The 26,513-nt window shown below is 45.4% G+C and overlaps 1 protein-coding gene across 3 annotated transcripts in view; it reads left to right on the top strand.

Annotated features, from left to right (window-relative positions):
• Positions 1 to 26,513, top strand: part of LOC140211782 (leucine-rich repeat and immunoglobulin-like domain-containing nogo receptor-interacting protein 1) — a 55,437-nt gene that overhangs the window by 11,215 nt on the left and 17,709 nt on the right. The window contains exons 2-3 of one of the 3 annotated variants that reach the window (XR_011889586.1): positions 18,544 to 18,709; positions 20,123 to 20,489. The exons of 1 other annotated variant lie outside the window; for it this stretch is intronic. The gene's annotated coding sequence lies outside the window, so the exon portion shown is untranslated. Of the gene's footprint in view, positions 1 to 18,543; positions 18,710 to 20,122; positions 20,490 to 26,513 lie in introns of those variants that run through there. One more of the 3 variants, XR_011889585.1, reaches the window with a different exon arrangement.

Raw genomic sequence — 26,513 nt, 5'->3', positions numbered from 1 at the left:
CTGCAAGTTTGCCTCCAGGAAATTCTGCACAAGGACTCCCAAATCCCTTTGCACCTCGGATTTTTCAATTTTCTCCCCATTTAAAAAATAGTCTACACCTTTATTTCTTCCACCAAAGTGCCGGTCACTGTATTCCACGTCACTTCCGGTCACTGTATTCCACGTCTCCCTCTCTGACAGCTGGATGGAGGACAGGGGCTGATTACTGTGGGAGGCTTTCAGCAGTGCAAGGCCAGAGTATCTGAAGGCTGTGTGTAATTACAGGTTTTAAACCGGATGCTGGGTGGAAGGGCGTAGAGACTGCTCACCTCCTTCTCTGCCTTCACTCAACATTCACCCTCCTGAGACGGAGGCGAGTGGGAATGAGGAATCAGCGCAGTTCTACCGAACGGCAGAGCAGGGGGAGTATGGTCCACATCTGCAGAGCTGTGTTTCATACCAGATGTTAGTACACGTGGGCAGTTCAGTGACAGTATACTGACTGGTACCCAGAGTGTCGAGGGGGGTCAGTCCATTGGGGCCAGTTCACTGACCGGTACCCAGAGTGGGGGTGGGGGCAGGGAGTTGGGGGACAGTCAGTGACGGTTTACTGACTGGTACCCGGAGTGGGGGGGGGGGGGGCAGTTGTCGGTACACTGGGGGACAGTCAGTGATGGTTTACTGACTGGTACCCGGAGTAGGGGTCGGGGGAGTTGGAGGACGGTCAGTGACAGTTTACTGACCAGTAGCCAGAGTGCCGAGGGGGATCAGTCCATTGGGGGCAGTTCAGTGACGGTTTACTGTCCAGTACCCAGAGTGGGAGTGGGGGTGGGGGGAGTTGGGGGACAGTCAGTGATGGTTTACTGACTGGTACCCAGAGTTGGGGGGGGGGGGTGCGGTTGTCGGTACACTGGGGGACGGTCAGTGACGGTTTACTGACCGGTACCCAGAGTGGGGTGGGGTGGAGTTGTTGATACACTGGGGGACGGTCAGTGACGGTTTACTGACCGGTACCCGGAGTGGGGGTGGGGGGAGTTGGGAGACAGTCAGTGACAGTTTACTGACCAGTACCTAGGATGGGGGTGGGGGGGAGTTGTCGGTACACTGGGGGACGGTCAGTGACGGTTTACTGACTGGTACCCGGAGTGGGGTTATTGTACAGTAGGTCAGCGTGTATTTGGACGAGAATCAAGTCTATTATCACTGACATTTGTTGTAAAATTTGTTTTGTGGCAGAAGGACAGTACAATACATAATTAGATTTTGCCATAAAAATAAGTTAAAATATAGTGCAAAAAGAGAGCAAACTACTGAGGGAGTGTTGATGGGTTCAGTGTCTGTTCAGAAAGCTGATGGCAGAGGGGAAGAAGCTGTCTCTGAAACGGTGAGTGTTTGCCTTCAGGCTCCTGTACCTCCTCTTTGAGGGTAGAAATGAGAGGAGGGTGTTTGCTGAGTAGGGGGTCTCCTGAATTATGGGTGCCGCTTTTTGACAATGTCCTCAATGCTGGGGAGACTCATGCCCACGATTGAGTTTCGAACTCTTTAGTGCTGGCTGTCTTTACAGCTTCCGGTTGCTTTCCGATCTGCTCCATACCAGACTGATGCAACCAGTTAGAATGCTGTCCATTGGAATGGTCACTGCTAAGTTACCCTGATGGGGTTGGCGTGCAGAAGCAGTTTCCTCCTGATATCTCATACCTGTTTACAGATAAGTTCAGCAAAGTATTTTTTCTCTCGGGGGGTGGGAACTCCACCATGGACTGTCCCAAGCCCGGCTGCAAAAGGAGGAGGGTTGATCATGGGGCCAGCAACTCCATATCGTAAAAACCCAAAGCTACAGAAACATCAGCAGACGTGCCAAAGACCTGACTCTCCTTTGCCTCGGAGACATACGAAGCTATGTGGTGAAAGTGGAAGCCACAGGATCAATTCAGCCCAGGACAGAGGACTTCCGTGGGCTACTGATGGTGCCCTATGCCCCAGGAGGGATGACATGCTTCAGAAGACGACGACGACGGTGGTGGGCCTTTGGAACTCTCTTCCTCCAAAGATGGTGGGACCAGAGGTGGAACAAATACCCTGCTGGAGAAACTCAGGTCAGGCTAGATCTGTAGGGAGGGTAAGAGTCCGGGGCCAAGGACTGGGGGCCCAGTGTCTGTCAGTCCTGTGTTCGAGGCCTGACTCCTCTGTGCGTCAGTGTGTAATCTCAGGCCTGCACATCTCAGTTTCGAACCAGCGAAGAGGATTCCTCTGCCACTCGTTCCAAGCACATAACCTGCAGCCGATTTAACCCCAGTTTTCATCAGACCAGCTGGCCTCAACTAGTAGCTCATCACTTTCCCCCTCCCTGCCTAAAGTTTATCTTGTTGGCTGCTGGTTTGGTTTCCCTTCTCTCTTGTTTGGTGGCCCCTAGTAGCTTGTTACTTTGCGGTCTATTTTTAACGTGACCGTTCATTGCTGAATCGCCTCAGCTACTTTGTTCCTGCGTCAAGCCTCCTCTACATTTCCTGACATGTCTTGATGCGATTGGTAGCGTTTCTTGTGCAGTTCCACTGAACGTTATGGACATAGTGTGTGGTGACACTTGCATTCTGCTCCGACAACATCCTTGTGTTGGCTGATATCATAAATGACACATTTCTCTGTATATTTGAGGTGCAAATCCCCCTTCACCCACAGACGCTGGCTGAACCCCAGAGCTCCTCCTGCAGACTCAGTGTTGTTCCAGGTTCGAGCAGTTACAGTCTCCTGTGTGATGGTGAGATTGGGACTGGATTGCGGGAAGATTCCAGCAGTTACAGTCTCCTGTGTGACGCGTGGGATTGGGAGCAGATCACGGGAAGAGTTCATGTCCTGGAACTGCGATAGTCACCAATTGTAGATGCGACAAAAGGCCTTTCTGGCCATCGTGTCTACTTGGTAACAGAAGAATTCCACAGCCTGATCCCACAATATTGCCCTGGGTTGGTAACTCTGCAGGTGACAGATCTTCTATCAGGTACCTTCTCAACCTTCTGAAGAGCGAGTTATAGACCCCCACCCTCCTCATCTCCCCTCGTGCAGGCAAGGGTGGTTCCTCACATTGAAGTAGATTTGGTTGTCAACTGCACAGGTCAGTGTATGCACTGCCAAGGCCCAACATTGGTCAGGGTTGACCATGGATGTTGCATCCTTGCAGTTTACGTGATATGCTAGCAGTGCAGTACAACATGGAGAGCAAGCTGTTGTCCATACAGTACATTCCCCTCTCCCCACAGTACAACATGGACAGCAACCTGTCGTCCATACAGTACGCTCCCCCTCTCCCCACAGTACAACATGGAGAGCAAGCTGTCGTCCATACAGTACATTCCCCTCTCCCCACAGTACATGGACAGCAAGCTGTCATCCATACAGTACACTCCCCTCTCCCCACAGTACAACATGGAGAGCAAGCTGTCGTCCATACAGTACACTCCCCTCTCCTCTCCCCACAGCTGATCATTCCAAATGAATGGCAGAGACCAAAACAGTTTGCCTCCAGTGGTGTCACAGGATTATTCCTCTGGGTTTACTCTTGGAGCCTTCCCCATGAGTGGGTGTAGCTACAAAGCAGCAGAGGTTACAGATCAGAGTTTTCCTTCTCCTAGATGAGCTGCCAACCGCGGGTAATGAATCGCGTCTGCCTGAAGTAATTCAGTTTAAGGTGCCAGTAACCCACTGTTGTCCCTTCTCTTGTAAGTAAAAATGGTTCTGCCAGGCATCATGGCTAAGCCAACATGAAGACCAGGAGCTGGACTTGGCTGCCAGAGGCTATTTGGGATGTCCAGCATTCGGAACAGTTAATAGGTAGTGGAGGTATATCTCCACTCCCCATGACAACCTCAAGGAACCATGTACACATAGGAGCAATGAATGAACTCACCTGCTGCGGTATCACAGACGCAGATCATCAGACAGGCAGCATCACAGACAAAAACCATCAGACAGGCAGCATCACAGACAAAAACCATCAGACAGGCAGCATCACAGACAGATCATCAGACAGACGGCATCACAGACAGATCATCAGACAGACGGCATCACAGACAGATCACAACTACAGGCACAGATAAAATGACAGGCACATCAGACAGGCAACATCACAGACACAGATCATCAGACAAGCAGCGTCATAGACATGGATCATCAAACAGGCAACATCACCAACACAGATCATCAGACAGGAAGCACTGCAAATACAAATAGATCACAAGACAAAGGAGCAGGACGAGGCAATTTGGCCCGTCGAGTCTGCTTTGCCATTCAATCATGTCTGATCCTTTTTATTATCAGCTCCTCAACCCCAGCTCCTGGCCTTCTCCCCGTAATCTTTGATGTCATATCCAATCAAAGACCTATCAATTTCTGCCTTACATACACCCAGCGACCTGGCCTCCACAGCTGCCTGTGGTAATAAATTCCTCAAATTCATTACCCTCCAACTAAAGAAATTTCACCACATCTGTCTTGAATGGATGCCCCTCTGTCTTGAGGCTGTGCCCTCTTGTCCTAGACTGCCCCACCATGGGAACATCCTTTCCACATCTATTCTGTCCAGGCCTTTCAACATTCAAAAAATTTCAATGAGATTCCCCTTCATCCTTTTAAATTCCAGTGAGTGCAGACCAAGAACTAGCAAATGTTCCTCATATGATAATCCTTTCATTTCCAGAATCATCCTTGTGAACCTCCTCTGGACCATCTCCAATGCCAGCACATCTTTTCTGAGATGAGGAACCCAAAACTGTTCACAATACTCAAGGTGAGGCCTCACCAGTGCCTTATAAAGCCTCAACATTACATCGCTGCTCTTGTATTCTAGACCTCTTGAAATAAATGCTAACATTGCATTTGCCTTTCTCACCACTGACTCAATCTGCAAGTTAACCTTCAGGGTGTTCTGCATAAGCACTCCTAAGTCCCCTTGCATCTCAGATTTTTGGATTTTCTCCCCATTTAGGAAATAGTCTGCAAATTTATTTCTACTACCAAAGTGCATGACCATGCACTTTCCAACATTATATTTCATTTGTTTCTGTCTCATGGGGTGCTGGGAACAGACCCAAATGCAAGACACAGACACTGAAGTACAAGGAATAGGACTTGCCTGAATCCTGTCACATCCCTACTCTAGTCAAGGAGCAGGAACAAGAATGCAGACTTGGGCTAGAGAAAGCAGAACCAGGACTAGGAACCATGGACTAGAATACAGGGTGAGGCCTAGGACATAGACACAAAAACTGGGAACCCAGAACAGGACTGGACAAGAGAGCTAGGAGCCAGGGCTTGGACTCCAAGCCAGAGACTGGACAAGGACCCAGAACCTGGGTCTTGCCTCTGGCTCAGACCCCAGAACTAGGCAAGGATATGACATGGCTTCAGGACGGGACATGGCTATGGTCTAGAGGCCTGAGCTTGGAGACAGGCTGGGGTCTTAGCTCTAGAGGCTTGAGGCTGGGGTCTTGGGTCTTGAGCCTTGAGCTTGGCTGCAGGGTCCTCAAGGCTTGGCTGCAGGGTCCTCAAGGCTTGGCTGCGGGGTCCTCGAGGCTTGGCTGCGGGGTCCTCGAGGCTTGGCTGCGGGGTCCTCGAGGCTTGGCTGCGGGGTCCTCGAGGCTTGGCTGCGGGGTCCTCGAGGCTTGGCTGCGGGGTCCTCGAGGCTTGGCTGCGGGGTCCTCGAGGCTTGGGTTCTTGGAGCTCAGAGACAAACTGGGAACTGAACATCAACATAGAGCCAGGACTTATCCTTCAACAAGCCAGGACTCAACTTCATCTCCACACCAAGGTGGGACAGGTCTCTCCATCAGGTAACAGCAGAACAGCCAGACTTACCAACAGAGGCAAGGACAAGACAAGCCAGGTCCCCCCGCAGGGCAACAGCAAAACAGCCTAACTTACCCACAGAGGCAAGGACAAGACAAGACAGGACCCTCCACAGGGCAACAGCAAAACAGCTAGTTTACCCCACAGAGGCAAGGACAAGAAGAGACAAACACCAAAGAACAACAGACAGTTCCATCTCTGCTCCAAGTCTCAGTTCAGCCAGCAACCTCAGTTGGCTACAGAAACAGCCTGATCCCTACCTAGCTCAGAGTGCCTGGCAGCCACTCAGCTGGCCTGGGAAACAGCCAAATCCATACCATAAAGACTACTCCAACAAGTGGCAACAAGGCTCCATGAAGCAGTGGTCCTCCAACCAGGCCTAGAGGTCACAAATGGTTCACTAGCCTTCCATCAGCAGGTTGCTCCAAGGGGGACTGACAAGACAAACCAGCAGCCCACACTCAACCCCAAGGCTACTTATACTGCAAGCCCAAAGATGGAAATCAGGTGCCTATGATTAACTCAAACAAGGGACAGCTGGAAGACCCGGAGTCCTGAGTCCACGGACTGGACCGTGAACCGGAATGTGGGCTTCACGGACCAGACCATGACAGCCACTTTCTTGCCTATTCTCCTAATCTGTCTGAGTCCTTCTGCATCCTTCCTGTTTCGTCAACACTACCTGCCCCTCCACTAATCTTCGTATCATCTGCAAATTTAGCAACAAAGCCATCCATTTCATCATCTAAATCATTTATATACAGCATAAAAAGAAGTGGTCCCAACACTAACCCTAAGGAACACCACTAGTCATTTGTAGCCAACCAGACAAGGATCCTTTTATTCCCATTCGCTGCCTCCTACCAATCAGCCAGTGCTCTAGCCATCTTAGTAACTTTCCTGTAATACCATAGGCTCTTAACTTGGTAAGCAGCCTCATGTGTGGTACCTTGTCAAAGACCTTCTGCAAGTCCAAATATACAACATCCACTGCATCTCCTTCATCTATCCTACTTGTAATCTCCTTGAAGAATTCCAGCAGGTTTATCAGGCAAAATTTTCCCTTAAGGAAACCATGCTGACTTTGTCCTATCTTGTCCTGTGTCACTAAGCACTTCATCACCTCATCCTTAACAAATGACTGTATCGTTTTCCCAACCACTGAGGTCAGGCTAACTGGTCTATAGTTTCCTTTCTGCTGCCTTGCTCCTTTCTTAAAGAGTGAAGCAACATTTGCAATTTTCCAGTCCTCTGGCACCATGCCAGAGTCCAATGATTTTTGAAAGATCATTTCTAATGCCACCACAATCTCTAATGCTACCTCTTTTAAAACCCTAGGGTGTAGTTCATGTAGACTGGGTGACTTATGTTCTTTTAGGTCTTTCAGCTTTTTGAGCACTTTCTCCCTTGTAACAGTAACTGCACCCACTTCTCTTCCTTCACACACTACAACATCTGGCACACTGCTAGTGTCTTCCACAGTGAAGAATGACGCAAAATACTCATTTAGTTCATCTGCCATCTCCTTGTTCCCTGCTATTATTTTCCTGCCTCATTTTCTAGCGGTCCTATATCCACTCTCATCTCTCTTTTATTTTTTACATACTTGAAAAAGCTTTTACTATCCACTTTGATATTATTTGATAGCTTACTTTCATATTTCATCTTTTCCCTTCTACTGATTCTTTTAGTTGCTCTCTGCAGGTTTAAAAAAAATCTTCCCAATCCTCTATCTTCCCACTGATGTTTGCTCTTTTGGTTTTACATTAGCTTTGACTTCCCTTGTCAGCCATGGTTTTACTATTTTACCATTTAAGTGTTTCTTCATTTTAGGAATACACATGCCCTGCACCTTCCTCATTTTTCCCAGAAACACATGCCATTGTTGCTCTGCTAACATCTCTGCCAGTAGCTCCTTCCAATTTGCTTTGGCTAACTCCTTTCTCATACCACTGTAATTTCCTTTACGCCACTGAAATACTGTTACATCAGACTTTACTTTCTCCCTATCAAATTTCAAGTTGAACTCAATCATATTGTGATCACTGACTCATTAGGGTTCTTTTACCTTAAGCTCCATAATGGCTTCTGGTTCATTACATAACACCCATCCCAGTATCCTTTAGCAGGCTCATTGACAAACTGCTCTAAAAAGCCATCACTTATGCATTCGACAAACACGTTCTCTTAAGATCCATTACCAACCTGATTTTCCCAATCGATCTGCATGTTAAAATTTCACATGAGTATCATAACATTGCCTTTTCTATTTCCTGTTATAATCTATGGTCCACATCCCAGCCACTATTGGGAGGCCTGTAACTGGCAACAGGGTCCTTTTACCTTTGCAGTTTTTTAACTCAACCCACAGGGATTCAACATTGTCCGATCCTATGTCACATCTTTCTTCTGATCTGATTCCATTCTTTACCAGTAGAGGCACGCCACTCCCTCTGCCTACCTTCCTATCTCTCTGATATAAAGTGTAACCTTGGACATTCAGCTCCCAGCCACAATTCAGTGATGGCCACAACATCATACCAAACAATCTGTAAAAGTGCAACAAGATCACCTACCTTATTTCTTATACTCCATGCATTGAGGTATAACACATTGAGTACCGTATTTGCTACCCTTTTTGATTCTGCATCCCTAAATTACTGACACTCAACCTGTTGGAGCAACTATGTCCCATCACCTACCTGCCCTTTCTGACAGTCTGACTGCACACTATCTTTATTATCATTGGATAGGCAGCATCACAGACACAGATCATCAGACGAGCAACTCCAGGAGCATATCCTCAGATAGCCAGCAACACAGATACAGATCATCAGACAGGAAAGCACAGGCACAAATCATCAGAGAGACAGCTTCAAAGATACAGATCATCAGTCAGGAAGCAACAGACCCAGATCATCAGGTAGCATTACAGACACAGATCATTAGACAGGCAGCATCATAGACACAGACATCAGCTAGTTATCTATAGGCACAGCTCATCAGACAGGCAGCCACAGAAACTGATCATCAGACATGCAGCATCACAGACACGGATGATCAGACAAGCAGACATCACAGACACAGATCATCAGAGAGGTAGTGTCACAGATACATACGTATCATCAGACAGGCAGTATCACAGGTACGAGTCATCAAACATGCAGCACCACAGTCACAGATCAACAGACAGGCAGCATCACAGACACAAATCATCAGCTAGGCAAACACAGGCACAGATCAACAGACAGCATCACAAACACAGGTAATCAGATAGACATCATCACAGATACAGATCATCAACTAGGCAACTACAGGGTACTGATCATGTGGCAACATCACAGACACAGATCATCAATCAGGCAGCATCACAAACACAGATCATCAGACAGGCAGCATCACAGATGGGGATCATCACACAGGCAGTACTGCAGATACAGGTCATCAGCTAGGCAACCACAGGTACAGATCATCAGGCATCATCACAGGCACAGATCATCAAACAAGCAGCATCACAGACACAGATCATCAGAGAAGCAGCAGTCAAGGGAAACATAAAGTATAAAGTTTACAGGAAAGAAAATAAAACTATTGCAAAGTGGTCATAGTGTTGCTATGGTGTGGTAGTGACTTGGGTTGTACTGGTTTGTTCAAGTACCAAATGGTTGAAGTGCAGTGGCTGCTCTTGAACCTGGTGGTGTGGGACTTTAGGTTTCTCTACCACCTGCCCGATGGGAGCTGTCAGAAGCTGGGGATCGGGACAGTGAGGATCCATGACAATGGATGTTGTGTTTCCCCCATCAGAGGTAAGTCTGTATCAGCACAACCCCATGGGCGTGTGTCACATCACTGTCGCACCATCTATATCAGCATCCTGTATATCCATTCAGGATTCAAGATTGTTTATTGTCACTTCCAGTCCATCTGTAAAGACCATCAGGGAATAATACCCCGTAGCAGAATTAGGCTATTCGGCCCATCATGGCTAATTTATTCTCCCTCTCAAATACATTCTCATGCCTTCTTACCGTAACCTTTGACGTGCTGACTAATCAAGAATCTATCAATCTAAACGCAATGACTTGCCCTCCACAGCAGTCTGTGCCAATCAAGCCCATAGATTCTCCACCCTCTGGCTAAAAAAGAATCATCATCTCTCTTCTAAAAGGACGGACCTCTATTCTGAGGCTGTGCCTTCTGGTCCTAGACTCTCCCACCATAGGAAACATCCTCTCTACATCAACTCTATCTAGGTCCTTCAATATCTGATAGGTTTCAGTGAGATTCTCCCTCATTCATCAACACAGGCTCAATAAACTGATTAGAAAGGCTGGGGCTGTTATACGACTCAATTTGGACACCCTGGAGGCTGTGGTAGAACAAAGGACCCTACGGAGGATTCTCACAGTTCCGGACAATGTTTCTCACCCTCTGTGCGTCACCTTGGCTGAACAGAGGAGCACTTTCAGTAATAGACTAAGACAACTGTGCTACTCCAAAGAGTGCTATATGAGGTCATTCTTACCCTCGGCCATTAAGCTCGATAATGAGTCAACCTATAGCTGGGGAAATGATGACCCCTGTCCCCTGCTCCTGTTAGTCTGTAACTTATTTGTTTATTCTTTCTACTTCTCTGCTGACATTTATATCCATGCACTTGTAATGCGACTGTGACATTGTAATTTTCTTTGGGATCAATAAAGTATCTATTTATCTATTGGGGGGAGTCAAGAAGGCACATGGTGTGTTGGCCTTCATTGGTCATGGGACTGAGGTTAAGAGCCATGTTGCAGCTCTGTAAAACTCTGGTTAGACCAAACTTAGAATATTGTATTCATTTCTGGTCGTCTCATTATAGGAAGGATGTGGAAGCATTGGAGAGGGTGCAGAGGAGGTTTACCAGGATGCTACCTGGATTAGGGAGCATGTTATGTGAGGAAAGCTTTTCCCTTTAGGGTGAAAAAGAATGAGAATGACTTGATAGAGGTTACAAGAAGATAGAGTGGACTGCCAATGAAATTTCCACAGGGCTGAAATGGCTAATATGAGAGGGTATAATTTTAAGATCAGAGGAAAGTATAGGCGATGTCAGAGGTAAGTTTTTACACGGAGTGGTGAGTGGAACACACTGCTGGGGTGGTGGAAGAGGCACCAACATTAGGAGCATTTCAGAGGCTCTATGCGAGGTACATGGATCAAAGAAAAATGGAGGGCTATGTCAGAAGGAAGGGTTAGCTTGATCTTAGAGTAAGTTAAAAGGTCAGACTGAAGGGCCTGTACTGTTCTATGCTTCCACAAACAAACTTCAGTCAATTCAGTCACAAACTTTTCGACGATCATCCCACAGTTAGCCTGATCTCAGTGGCTGCTAAGATTTTAGAGTATTTTATTGATTATTAAGACTGAAATTTTGGTGTACTTGGAAGTATCTGATAAAAAATAAGGCAAAGCTTGCTTTGTTTAGGGGAGATTTTGCCTGACAAGTTTGTTGGAACTCTTTGCAGAAATAACAGGCAGGATAGACAAAGGAGAGTCAGTGGATGTTGTTTACTTGGATTTTCAGAAGCCCTTTGACAAGGTTTTGCACACGAGACTGCTTAACAAGGTCATGGCGTTACTTGCATGGATTGGGAATTAGCTGACTGGCAGAAGTCAGTGAGTGAGGATAAAAGGAGATGGCTGCTTGTGACTGTAGAGTTCCACAGGGGTAAGTTTTGAGCCACATAATATGTTAATGATAATAGGATGAAGGAATCGATGGCTTTGTGACAAGTTTGCAGATGATACAAAGATCGGTGGAGGGGTAGGTAGTGTTGAGAAAGCAGGAAGTCTGCAGGAGGACGGGTTAGAAGTGACAGATGGTATAGGATAAAGTTAAGTGCAGGGTTGTGCACTTCGCTCAGAAGAATAAAGAAGTAGACTATTTTCTCATTGGCGAGGACTTAAGAAATCAGAGGGGCAAGGGAACTTAAGAAGTATCATTCTGGGTTACCTAAAGCAGGCGTTCCCAACCTTTTTATGCCATGGACCAATACCATTAAGCAAGGGGTCCATGGACTCCCGTTTGAGAACTCCTGCCCTAAAGGTTAATTTGCAGGTTGAGCCTGTAGGAAAGAAGGGAAGTGTAATGTTAGCATTAATTTTGAGTGGATTAGAACATTAAAGCAAGGCTTATGTAAGGCACTGATCAGACTGCAGCTGGAATATTGTGAGCAATTCTGGACCCCATATCTAAGGAAGAACATGCTGGCCTTGGAGAGGGTCCAGAGTATGTTCACAAGAATCAGCCCAGGAATCCCAGGTGTAAGAAACATTTGATACTTCTGAGCCGGTACTCACTGGAGTTTTGAAGCATGTGGGGATTTCTCATTTAAACCTATTGGAAGTCCTAAGAAGACTAGATATGGAGAGCTTCAGTTAGTAGGAGAGTCCAGTTTTGGGGTCACAGCCTCAGAACAAAGAGATATCCCTTTAGAACTGAGATGAGGAGGAATTTCTTCACTCAGAGGGAGGTGAGTCTGTGGAATAGAGTACTCTGCCAAAGCCACTGAAATATTTAGCAAAGAGATTGATAGGTTCTTGATTGGTAAAGGGGTGTAAGGGTTATGGGAAGAAGAGAGGAGAATAGGGTTGAAAAATAAATCAGCCATGATTGAATGGTGATGCACAGTCAACGGCTTCGTTCTGCCCCTCTATCTCATCATTCTACCGATACTGAAGTGGGGGGGGGGGTGGTGAGAGGAGAGGAGAGGAGGCTATGGTAGAGAAGGTCCAAGGGAGGAAGGATAGGGAAGGGTGGTTGGGATGAGAGGTGGGAGAGAAAGGTAGGGGAGAACTGGGGACTTGTTACAACAGATTTTGGAAGACCAGGGTTGGTTGGATTTGGAAATTGATGAGTCTCGTTAACAGCACAGGGAGATAGTAATTGGGATTAGCATTTTGTTAAAGCCTTAATATTTTTCTTCTCTCCCAGTAACTTAAATCTTGAATATCAGCCTTGAACGTGTTATCAAGGGAAGTGTTTACTGGGATCTGCAGCTTTGATAGTTCAGAAGAGCTGAATGCATCAAGCCTGATTTTCACTGCTTCCAAGATCTGACAGGATTTCCACAAGTACACAGAACCCGCTTCAAAGTACGAAGTTCAAAGTTAAAAGCAAATTTATTATCAAAGTTCATATATGTCACTATATACAACCCTGAGATTCATTTTCTTCTGGGCATTCACAGTAAATACAAGAAACACAGTAGAATCAACGAAAGACAGCACCAAACAGGACAGCCAGCAACCAATGTGCATAAAAAAAAAATACAAACTGAAAATCCACAAATAAAGGGAAATAATAATAATAAATAAATAAGCAATAAATATCGAGAACATGAGGTGGAGTCCACAGGTTGTGGGATCAGTTCAGTGATGGGGTGAGTGAAGTTATCCCCCCGGTTCAAGAGCCAGACCTCACATCTATAGAAGTTTGTCAAAGTTTTGAATGTCATGCCAAATCTCCATACACCCCTAAGGAAGTAGGTGCACTGCTATGCTTTCTTCATAATTGCACTTATGTGCTGGGCCCAGGACAGGTCCACTGATATTAATAACATCAAGGAATTGAATTTAAAGTTTCTGACCCTCTCCACCACTGCTCCCCAACAAGGACTGGCTCATGGACCCCCTGGTTTCCTCGTCTTGAGGTCAATAATTACTCCTTGGTCTTGCAGACATTGAGTAAGAGGTTGTTGTTATGGCACCACTCAGCCAGATCTTTAGTCTCCTTCCTATATACTGATTCATCACCACTTTTGATTTGGCCTAGAACAGTAGTATTGTCAGCAAACTTAAATATGGCATTGGAGCTGTGCTTTGCCACACAGTCATAAGTATAAAGCGAGTAGAGCAGAGGGCAAAGCACACAGCCTTGTGGTGCACCTGTGCTGATGGAGATTGTGGAGGAGATGTTCCCAATCCGAATTGACTGGGGTCTACAAGTGAGGAAATCAAAGATCAATGGCACTAGAAGGTATTGAGGCCTAGTTCTTGAAGCTTATTCATTAGTTTTGAAAGGATGATAGTATTGAATGCTGAGCTGTAGTTGACGAAGAGCATCCTGGTGTCTACATCTTTGCTGTCCAGATGTTTCTGGGTTGAGTGAAGAGCCAATGAAATGGCATCTGCTGTGGACCAGTTGTGTCGGTAGGCAAATGGCGACAGATCCAAGTTGCTTCTCAAGCAGAAGTTGAAATGTTTCATCACCAGCCTCTGAAAGAACTTTGTCATAGGTGCATGATGCAAACATCTTAAAGGTGTAAAAATGAAATGACAGTTGTCATGGGGAAACATTAACTTGCACATTGATTGGGCAAATCGACTTGGTCGAGGCAGTCTTGGGGAAGGCTTCATAGAATGCATCTGTGATAGCTTTCTTGAACAGTATGTTCATGAACCTACAAGGGAAAATGCTATCTTAGATCTGGCCCTGTGCAATATGACAGGTAAATTAGCAACGTTGTAGTTAGGGATTCCCCTGGAAAGAGATATATTGAATTCTTCATACAAATGGGGAAGGTGAGATAGTTCAATCTGAACCAGTGTAATCTCCCTTGTATTTTACTGCACAAGGGAGATTACAATGGAGTTAAAATCAGAATCAGAATCAGGATTATCATCACTGGCATGTGTCGTGAAATGTGGTAACTTAGCAGCAGCAGTTCAATGCAATACATAATATAGAAGAAAAATATAATAATAGTAATAATTAAATAAGTAAATCAATTACAGTATATATATATTGAATAGATTAAAAATTGTGCAAAAAACAGAAATAATGTATATTTAAGAAGTGAGGTGGTGTCCAAGGGTTCAATGTCTATTTAGGAATCAGATGGCAGAGGGGAAGAAACTGTTCCTGAATCGCTGAGTGTGTGTCTTCAGGCTTCTGTATCTCCTTCCTGATGGTAACAGTGAGAAAAGGGCATGTCCTGGGTGCTGGAGGTCCTTAATAATGGACTCTGCCTTTCGGAGACACCACTCCCTAAAGATGTCCTGGGTACTTTGTAGGCTAGTACCCAAGATGAAGCCGACTAGATTTACAACCCTCTGCGGCTTCTGGAGAAGGGCTGGCTAGCATAGACTGGGAATACAAAACATTTCTGGGATATTTGAGGAACAGTGGAAGACTTGCAAAGAAATTTTTCACAGTGCTATAGTCAGGTAAATGCTTGAAGCTATCAGTAAGAGCAAAATAGTGAAACAGATACAGCATGGATTCATGAAGGGCAACTCCAGTTTGACAAACTCACTAGAGTTCTTTGAGGATATAATGAGTGCAGTTTACAGTGGGAGAACAGTGGATGTCGTATACTCAGATTGCCAGGTGTTTGATAAGGTCTGGCATAAAAGACTTATCTATTAGATAAAGTTGTATGGAGTTGATGGTTATCAAAAAACAGTGTATTATATCTCATTAAAGGAATGAAGGAGGAACTGGCTGGCATAGACTGGGAACATAGGCCATATGGTGGAATAGTTGAGCAACAGTGGGAATCTTTCACCATGCTCATCAAAAGTATATTCCAGTTAAAAGCAAGGATAGTAAGGATGGGGAGAGCCAGCCTAACTAAGAAAATTAAAAGGCATCAAACTAAAAGCTCATTCTTACAAAGTTGTCAGGAGTAGTGGGAAACTGGAAGATTGGGGAAACTTTAAACAGTAACAAAGAACCACTAAGCAAGCAATGAGGAAAGGGACATTAGATTATGAAAGTAAAGTAGCACAAGATATAAAAAGTTAGCGAAAGTTTTTCTAATTATATAAAATGGAAAAGGGTGGCCAAAGTGAACATAAGTCTCTGAGAAGATGGGAAAGGGGATTGAAAATTGAGTAATATAGAAATGGCCAAGGCCTTTAACAACTAATTTATGTTGGTCAACTAATTTATGTTGGAGGACACGTCTAACATGGCAAAGAGAGATGTTATGAACGCAATGGGAGGTGAGGACCTCGATACAATAGCTATCACTAAAGAGGTTGTGCTGAGCAAACTTGTGGGCCTAATGACAGGCAAGTCTCCATGTCCTGATGGGATGCATCCCAGGGTATTGAAAGAAATGGCAGAGGTCATAGTAGGTGTGTTTGTGATAATTTATATTGTTAATTTACCAAAATCCTCTGGACTCCGGGTGGGGAGACTAGAAGTTAGCAAATGACACGCCACTGTTAAAAAAAGGATATGGGCTTAAGGTGGTAAATATAGGCCAGCTGGCTTATCATCTGTAATCAGGAAATGCTTAAAGCTATCATTAAAGAAGAAATGGTGAGATAGTCAGACAGAAGTGGTTCCTTCAGGCAGATACAGCATAGATTCATGAAGGCAGTCCTAGTTGACAAACTTACTGGAGTTCTTTGAGGATATATTGAGCAGAATTGCTAGAGGGGAACAGGTGGCTGTTGTATACTTGGATTTCCAGAAGGCATTTGATAAGGAGCCACATAAAAGGCTTAACAATAAACATGGATAGAGGATTAGCATGAAAAGCAGAGAGTTGGGATAAATAGGTTGGCAGTAAATGATAAATGGACTGCCTCAGGGGTTGGTGCTGGGCCCGCAACTGGTCACAATCTACATTAATGATTTGGAAGAGGGGACCGAGTTTGCAACATATCTAAGATTTCTTATGGCACTAAATTGAGTCGAAAAGTAGAATGCTTTGGAAGGTCGAATTTGAAGGCAGAATCTCTTGTAGTGATACAAGGTTAATGGCAGAATTCTTAACAGTGTGGAGGAACAAAAGGGTCTTGGGGTCCAGGTGCATAGATCCCTCAAATTTGCCATACATTAATAGGATGGTTAAGAAGTTATATTGACCTTCATTAGTCAGAGAATTTAGTTCAAGAGCCTCGGGATAATGGTGCAGTTCTATAAAACCCTGGTTGGACGACACAGAGTATTGTGTTCATTTCGGGTCACCTTCTTATAGAAAGGACGAGGAGGCTTTAGAGAAAGTGCATGGGAGATTTCCAAGGTACTGCCTGGATTAGAGAATATGTCTTATGAGGAGATGCTGAGCGAGGTAGGGCTTTTCTCTTTGGAGCAAAGGAGGATGAGAGGTGACTTGACAGATGTGTATAAAATGACAAGAGGCATAGATAGAGTGGACAGCCAGAACCTTTTACTCATTACAGAAATGGCTAATGTGAGAGGGTACAATTTTAAGGTGATTAGAGGAAAATATAAGAGGGATGTCAAAGGTAAGGTTTTTTTTTCAGAGGGCGCTGGGTGTGTGGAACACCCTGCTAAGGGTAGGTGCAGATAAATTAGGGACATCTAAAAGACTCTTAGATAGGCACATTGATGAAAGAAAAATAGAGGGCAACATGGGAAGGAAGGATTGGTCTTAGTGTAGGTTAAGGGGTTGGCACAACATCATGGGCTGGACGGCCTGTACTGTGCTGTATGTTCTTTGTTCCATCTATAGAAGGAAATTATTTCTCTCCATAGATGCTGCCTGACTTGCTGAGTTCCTCCAGCATTTTGTGTGTGTGTTGTTCTTACTTTAACTTCCCCACTCTTAATCTTTAGTTCTGGCTTTCTTTATTTGTAACCCTGACAAGCATCCCAAAGCCTAACACTCCTGCAGTCCTTTCCTAGCACTAATTGTTCCTCCACCAGTGTAGAACCACTGCCCACACTCTCTCCTCCCTTCCCACACCCTCTCCTTCCTTCCCACACCTCTCCTGAAGCAAGCTCCCAGAGGTATTTCCAACTGGTCTGTCCCGCATCCTCTCCTCTCTGATGAAAGGGATGTTCCTTTGCCCCATTAAGGATGTGTTATAAATGGAAGTTCATGTGTCTGGCTGAACAGAAAATGAGTAGTAGGAACAGATTCAATTGGTTTTGTGTTGATTAATGCAACAGGCAACAAATTAACAATTGATTTATTGTTGGAAACTGAATTAAAAGCTGATAGGATCTTTTCAAGCTGGTTGCTGCACAATTCATTTATCTTGTTGTAAGTGATGCAATTATGCACAAGTTCAACTCATTATCTCAAGCAGTTGCCCAAGGAATTACTCCAACCAGGGGTATAATCTGATTAACTCTCCCTAACGATGCACCGCTCCGTGGCGGGTGGGACCCCGCCACCACGTTTCCTCACTGATGTTCAAAGCTGTCTCCTGGTGCCGGGGACAAGCAGCTCCCTGCGGCCTATACTGAGAGAGCAGTAAGGAGGGGTGGGGTTATCACCCCAGAGCAGGGACAGAGTGCCAGACAGGTTACAGCGATGCAAGCTTGAGGAAAGTCCCTTCAGCCCACAGGGACTATGCTGACCACCAGCTACCCATTTAGAACCATAGAACCATAGAAACTACAGCACAGAAACAGGCCTTTTGGCCCTTCTTGGCTGTGCCGAACCATTTTCTGCCTAGTCCCACTGACCTGCACACGGACCATATCCCTCCATACACCGCCCATCCATGTATCTGTCCAATTTATTCTTAAATGTTAAAAAAGAACCCGCATTTACCACCTCGTCTGGCAGCTCATTCCATACTCCCACCACTCTCTGTGTGAAGAAGCCCCCCCCTAATGTTCCCTTTAAACTTTTCCTCCCTCACCCTTAACCCATGTCCTCTGGTTTTTTTCTCCCCTTGCCTCGGTGGAAAAAGTCTGCTTGCATTCACTCTATCTATACCCATCATAATTTTATTTTATTTTATAAACACAAGAGATTCTGCAGATGCTGGAAGTCCAGAGCAACACCACACAAAATGCTGGAGGAACTCAGCAGGTCAGGCAGCATCGATGGAAATGAATAAACAGTTGATGTTTCAGACTGAGACCATTCATCAGACCCTTCTTCACGTAGCATCACTTTATGGACATACAATCAATGTATGTATGTAAGCTATCTGATCTATTTGTATTTATTGGGTTTTTTACATTATTATCGTGTTCCTGATCTTTTGAATTTTGTTTGAGCTACGTCGGATCGAGAGTAACAATTATTTTGTTCTTTGCACTTGTGTACTGGAAATAGCTGGGAACAATCTTGAACCAGTTATTTGGTGTTGATGTGTCGAGGAATCTTGGCCCCAAGTCCATCACTCCCTGGAATTGGCTACACTTGTTGGAGGGTGGTTAAGGAGGCAAGTGACCTGTTTGCCTTTGTTGGTCAAGGCATTGAGTACAAGAGTCAGCAAGCTGTGTTGCATCTTTATAAATCTCTAGTTAGGTCTCATCCAAAGTGTTGCATACAGCCCACTATAGGAAGGATGTCGAGGCTTTGGAGAGGGCGCAGAAGTTTATCAGGATGTTGCCTGGATTAGAGGGCATGTGCTGTAACAAGAGATTGGACAAGCTTTTGGTAGTTTTCTCTGTAGCTCTCAAGGCTGAGGGGAGATCTGATAGAGGTTTATAAGATTATAAGAGGCAGAGATAGAGTAGACAGGGAGAATCGTTTTCCAGGGATAGAAATAAATAATACCAGAGGGCATTCTTTGAGGGTTAGAGGGGGTAATTTCAGAGGAGATGTGAGGGGTAAGTTTTTTACACAGAGTGGTGGATGCCTGGAATACACTACCTGGGGCAGTAGTGAAGAAAAGTATGAAAGGTGCATTCAAGATGCTCTTAGATAGATTCATGAATGTGAGGGAAATGCACATTGTGTGGGCAGAAGCTGTCGTTTAGTTGGGCATTTGATAGTAATTTCATTAGATCAGCACAACATTGTGGGCCAAGAGGCCTGTTCCTGTACTGTTCCTGTACTGTTCTGTGTACACCAATGCCGTTTCCTTGCCCAGACGTTCCAATCAATTCCCCTCCGCCAACCACACGGCAGCTATTTAACCCAGTGACCTGCACGTCTCTGGGAGATCAGAGGAAACCAGGAGAATGTGCATCTTCCACACAGAGAGCACCAGAGATTGGGATTGAGCTGAGTCTCTGGGGCTGGGAGGCAGCAGCACTAGCTGCTGCCCTGAGGTGAGCAGCCACATTAGCGAGGTGCAACAGCTGGACTGAGGCTACCCTGGAAGGGATGGCTTGGCCTAGTGGACATTGACAACCCTTGGTTCAACCGCCAAGGCTCAGGATTCCTCAGCTGCTGCAAGCACCCCCTGGCAGGAGCACAAGGAACAGCATCAGAAGGCTATTCGGCCCCGAACCCTTCCCTACCATTCACTAAAGTCCTGGCTGACCTTTCACCTGTGTTAACTCTTTCCCTCTTCATACAACTTTATTAGCAAAGTACATACATGTCACCACCATATGTCAGTGTATACAACCCTGAGATACATTTTCTTTCAGGCATTCAGGTAAATACAAGAAACACAATGGAATCAATGAAAGACCCCCACCCAACAGGACAGGCAACCAATGTGCAAAAGACAACAAACTCTGCAAAGATTGGAAGTACATTTATTATCAAAGTATGTATACAGAATACAACTCTGATTCATCCTCCCACAGACAGCTGCAAAACTAAGAAACTCCATGGAATCTGTTGAAAGAAAACATCAAACACCGATCACGTGAGAAAAAAGAACAAATTGCGCAAACAGCAAAAAGCGAGTGAACAACACGCAGAATATCAACATCAAACCAGGAGTTTTCAATTTAGTTCAGTTTAGTACAAATTAAAAATAATAACAATCATGAATAAATAAGAAATGGCTATCGAGAACATGAGATGAAGAGTCCTTGAAAGTGAGTCCAAAGGTTGTGGGAACAGTTCAGTGAAGTTGTTTGAAGTTATCCCCATTGGTTCAGGAGCCTGATGGTTGAGGGGTAAGAACTGTTCCTGAACCTGGAGGTGTGGGTCCTGAGGTTCCTGTGCCTTCTTCTTGATGGCAGCAGTGGGAAGAGAACGTGTCCTGGATGGTGGGGGTCCTTGATGATGGATGCCGCTTTCGTGCAATAGCAGCAAAAGATTTACGCAATGGTAGCGAGGGCTTTACCTGTGACGGACTAGGCTGTTCCCTCAACTTCTTGTTTTTTGTTCCTCTAGTGCCCAGAACTCTCTCAGTCTTTGTTTCACCACCCCCATGGGTAGGGAATTGAAAAGGTTCCCTCCTGTCGTCAGTCCCAAGTGATGTGCCCGTATCTTGAAAGGCAGATCCTGCCTGCTGGAGGCAGAGTTAGAGTGGGCACCCAGAGACTCTTTCTGCAGGAGGAAAATGGCTGATACCAGGGAGCATAATTTTAAGAAGAGTGGAGGAAAGTGTAGGAGAGATGACAGGGAAAGTGACTGGCAGATGCGTGGAATTGCCTGCCAGGGGTGGTGGTAGAGGCAGTTACATTAGGGGCATTTAAAAGAATCTAAGGCAGTACACGGATGATAGGAAAATGGAGGGCTTTGCGGGACAGAAGGTTAGATTGATCTTTGAGTAGGTTAAAAGGTCATCATAACATCATGGGCCGAAGGGCCTGTAATGTTATGTAATGTTCTGTTATCCAGCTAGGGAAATGTCGATCCTGCATCGACACTGCTCAGCCCGGAATCTATCAACCCCAACCCTGAATCTACCCCGCTCAACCCTGCCCGACCTAGAATCTACCCTGCCCGACCCTCCCTGACCCTTCCCAACCCTGCCCGACCCTGCCTGACCCAGCCCAGCTCTGCCCGACCCTGAATTACACCTTCCCACCTGGCCCAGGGGGATATGGTGCTTCTCAGTGAGATTATTATTCAAAACACCGAAGACTAGAGATTTGGGTTGACTGAAGCCCAGCAATCCAGCAAATAACCTGGTGAATCTGCAGACATGTCCACATTAGGTTAGGAGAATGGAACTGGATACAGTCAGACTTTAACACATAGGAGCAGAATTAGGCCATTCAGCCCCTCGAGTCTGCTCCGCCATTCCATCATGGCTGATTTATTATCCCTCTCAACCCCCTTCACCCTGCAACCTTTGACACCCTGACTAAACAAGAACCTATCAGCCTCTGCCTTAAATATACCTAATGACCTGGCCTGCACTGGTCCATGGCAGTGAATTCCAGATTCACCACCATCTGGCTAAAGAAATTTTTCCTCAGTTCTTTTCTAGATGAACATCCCTCAGTTCTGAGGCTGTGCCATCTGGTGCTACACTCCCCCACTACTGTCTGTTCTCAGATTCAGATTCAGGTTTCTTTGTTTATTGATCACATCGAAACACCCGGTGAAGGGCATTACTGTACTGTATTCGTTTTAATAACACATACACTCATGGATGTCAGCACACATTCTGGCACCAACAGGTCATGACCCTCCTTTTCAGCAGTGCAAGACAAGCAACAACAAACAAGCCTCTTCCCTACGCTCCTATCGACCCAATCACACACAGGCTGGCCTCCAGTCCTTGGCCACGGACTCTCAGACTCGTAAACATCAGGCTTCCAATGTCCAGCCTTTGGACTGGACTCACAGACATTGTTCCTCTGTCTTCTGGGCCCGCTAGCCCATGGGCAATGACGTTCAGGCCTCTACCTCCAGACTCACTGACTTTGTTCTCGAATGTTTGGGCCAGTGCTCCCACCGAGACCCTGTGTAATGGCAGCTAGACTTTATCATACATCCTTCTTACAGTGAAGGCCAGTGTTGTGCTTGTGGTCCTACGTGTCAGAAATGGATAACCCAGTCCTTCTGAACATCCCCATTTCCCAGTTCCCAGTCATTAAGCAATCCGTTTGGTTCAAAAGGGGATACCCCGGAATTTTCCTGCTGCTTCATTGGCCCTGTTGCTGCCCCCATCTTTTCTCTGTCCTGTGTAGGCTTACAGAATACGGCAGGGTACAGGCCCTTCGACCCACGATGTTGTGCCAACCTTTTAGTCTATTCTAAGATGAGTCTAACCTTTCCCTCCCACATAGCCCTCCATTTTTATCATCCACGTGCCTATCTAATGGTCTCTTAATGTATCTGCCTCCACCACCACCCCTGCCAGGGTGTATCCTGCACCCATTACTCTGTGTAAAAAATCCTACCTCTGACACCCACTACACTTCCCTCTAATCACCTTATAAAATTATATCCTCTGCCCTGGGAAGGTGCCTCTGGCTGTCTACTCAATTTATACCTCTTATCATCTTTTACACCTCTTTTAAGTCATGTCTCATCTTCCTTCGCTCCAAAGAAAAAACTCTAGATCACTCAACCTTTCCTCATAAGACATGCCCTTTAATCCAGGAAACATCCTGGTAAATCTCCTCTGCACCCTCTCCAAAGCTTCCTCATCAATACTCCATTGCTCTTGAACTCAATCCCCCAACTAATGAAGGCCAACATACCATGTGTCTTCTTAACCAGCCCATCAGTTTACACGGCAACTTTGAAGAATCTTGACCCTAAGATTCTTGTGTTTCTCCACACTGCTAAGAAACCCTCCAATATCCCTGTGCCCTACCTTCTAAAGTGAATCATTTCACACTTCACACACAAAAGAAAATCTGCAGATGCTGGAGGTAAAAACAACACACACAAAATGCTGGAGGAACTCAGCAGGCCAGGCAGCATCTATGGAAAAGAGTACTTCACACTTCTCTGGATTGAACTCCACCTGCCACTTCTCAGCCCAGCTCCGCATCCTGTCAGAGTCTGCACAAACCTCTAAAGGTCAAAGTTCTACATACATTTATTATCAAATAAGTTATTGTCACCCTGAGATTTTTTTCTTGCAAGCATTCATAATAGAACAAAGAAATACAATAGAATCAATGAAAAACTACACACAAAGACTGACAAACAACCAATGTGCAAAAGAAGATAAAGTGTGCAAATACAGAACACAAATAATAATTATAAATTAATAATGACAATATGAGTTGTATAGTCCTCAAAAGTGAATCCATAGGTTGTGGAATCATCTACACATCCAGAATCCCACCAATCATCTACACATCCAAAATCCCACCAATCATCTACACATCCACAGTCCCACCAATCATCTACACATCCACAATCCCACCAATCATCTACACATCCACAATCCCACCAATCATCTACACATCCACAATCCCACCAATCATCTACACATCCACAGTCCCACCAATCGTCTGCACATCCACAGTCCCACCAATCGTCTTCACATCTACAATCCCACCAATCGTCTTCACATCTACAATCCCACCAATCGTCTTCACATCCACAGTCCCACCAATCGTCTTCACATCCACAGTCCCACCAATCATCTACACATCCACAATCCCACCAATCATCTACACATCCACAATCCCACCAATCATCTACACATCCACAGTCCCACCAATCATCTACACATCTACAATCCCACCAATCATCTACACATCCACAGTCCCACCAATCATCTACACATCCACAATCCCACCAATCATCTACACATCTACAATCCCACCAATCATCTACACATCTACAATCCCACCAATCATCTACACATCCACAATCCCACCAATCATCTTCACATCCACAATCCCACCAATCATCTTCACATCCACAGTCCCACCAATCATCTACACATCCACAATCCCACCAATCATCTACACATCCACAATCCCACCAATCATCTACACATCCACAATCCCACCAATCATCTACACATCCACAATCCCACCAATCATCTACACATCCACAATCCCATCAATCATCGACACATCCACAATCCCACCAATCATCTACACATCCACAATCCCACCAATCATCTACACATCCACAATCCCACCAATCATCTACACATCCAAAATCCCACCAATCATCTACACATCCACAATCCCACCAATCATCTACACATCCACAATCCCACCAATCATCTACACATCCACAGTCCCACCAATCATCTACACATCCACAATCCCACCAATCATCTACACATCCACAATCCCACCAATCATCTACACATCCACAATCCCACCAATCATCTACACATCCACAATCCCACCAATCATCTACACATCCACAGTCCCACCAATCATCTACACATCCACAATCCCACCAATCATCTTCACATCCACAATCCCACCAATCATCTACACATCCACAATCCCACCAATCATCTTCACATCCATAATCCCACCAATCATCTACACATCCACAATCCCACCAATCATCTTCACATCCACAATCCCACCAATCATCTACACATCCACAATCCCACCAATCATCTACACATCCACAATCCCACCAATCATCTACACATCCACAATCCCACCAATCATCTTCACATCCACAATCCCACCAATCATCTACACATCCACAGTCCCACCAATCATCTACACATCCACAGTCCCACCAATCATCTACACATCCACAGTCCCACCAATCATCTTCACATCCACAATCCCAGCAATCATCTACACATCCACAATCCCACCAATCATCTACACATCCACAATCCCACCAATCATCTACACATCCACAATCCCACCAATCATCTACACATCCACAATCCCACCAATCGTCTACACATCTACAATCCCATCAATCGTCTACACATCTACAATCCCATCAATCGTCTACACATCCAGAATCCCACCAATCGTCTACACATCCAGAATCCCACCAATCGTCAACACATCCACGATCCCACCAATCATCTTCACATTCACAGTCCCACCAATCATCTACACATCCACAATCCCACCAATCATCTACACATCCACAATCCCACCAATCATCTACACATCCACAATCCCACCAATCATCTACACATCCACAATCCCACCAATCATCTACACATCTACAATCCCACCAATCATCTACACATCCAGAATCCCACCAATCATCTTCACCTCCAGAATCCCACCAATCATCTACACATCCAGAAACCCACCAATCATCTACACATCCACAATCCCACCAATCATCTACACATCCACAATCCCACCAATCATCTACATATCTACAATCCCACCAATCATCTACACATCCACAGTCCCACCAATCATCTACACATCCACAATCCCACCAATCATCTACACATCCACAGTCCCACCAATCATCTACACATCTACAATCCCACCAATCATCTACACATCCACAGTCCCACCAATCATCTACACATCCACAATCCCACCAATCATCTACACATCTACAATCCCACCAATCATCTACACATCTACAATCCCACCAATCATCTACACATCCACAATCCCACCAATCATCTACACATCCACAATCCCACCAATCATCTACACATCCAAAATCCCACCAATCATCTACACATCCACAATCCCACCAATCATCTACACATCCACAATCCCACCAATCATCTACACATCCACAGTCCCACCAATCATCTACACATCCACAATCCCACCAATCATCTACACATCCACAATCCCACCAATCATCTACACATCCACAATCCCACCAATCATCTACACATCCACAATCCCACCAATCATCTACACATCCACAGTCCCACCAATCATCTACACATCCACAATCCCACCAATCATCTTCACATCCACAATCCCACCAATCATCTACACATCCACAATCCCACCAATCATCTTCACATCCATAATCCCACCAATCATCTACACATCCACAATCCCACCAATCATCTTCACATCCACAATCCCACCAATCATCTACACATCCACAATCCCACCAATCATCTACACATCCACAATCCCACCAATCATCTACACATCCACAATCCCACCAATCATCTTCACATCCACAATCCCACCAATCATCTACACATCCACAGTCCCACCAATCATCTACACATCCACA

Source organism: Mobula birostris, chromosome 18, assembly GCF_030028105.1.
Source record: "Mobula birostris isolate sMobBir1 chromosome 18, sMobBir1.hap1, whole genome shotgun sequence".
Classification (NCBI taxonomy): Eukaryota; Metazoa; Chordata; class Chondrichthyes; order Myliobatiformes; family Myliobatidae; genus Mobula; species Mobula birostris.
The sequence above is the reverse complement of the archived record's forward strand: the minus strand, read 5'-3'. Positions and strand labels throughout refer to the sequence as shown.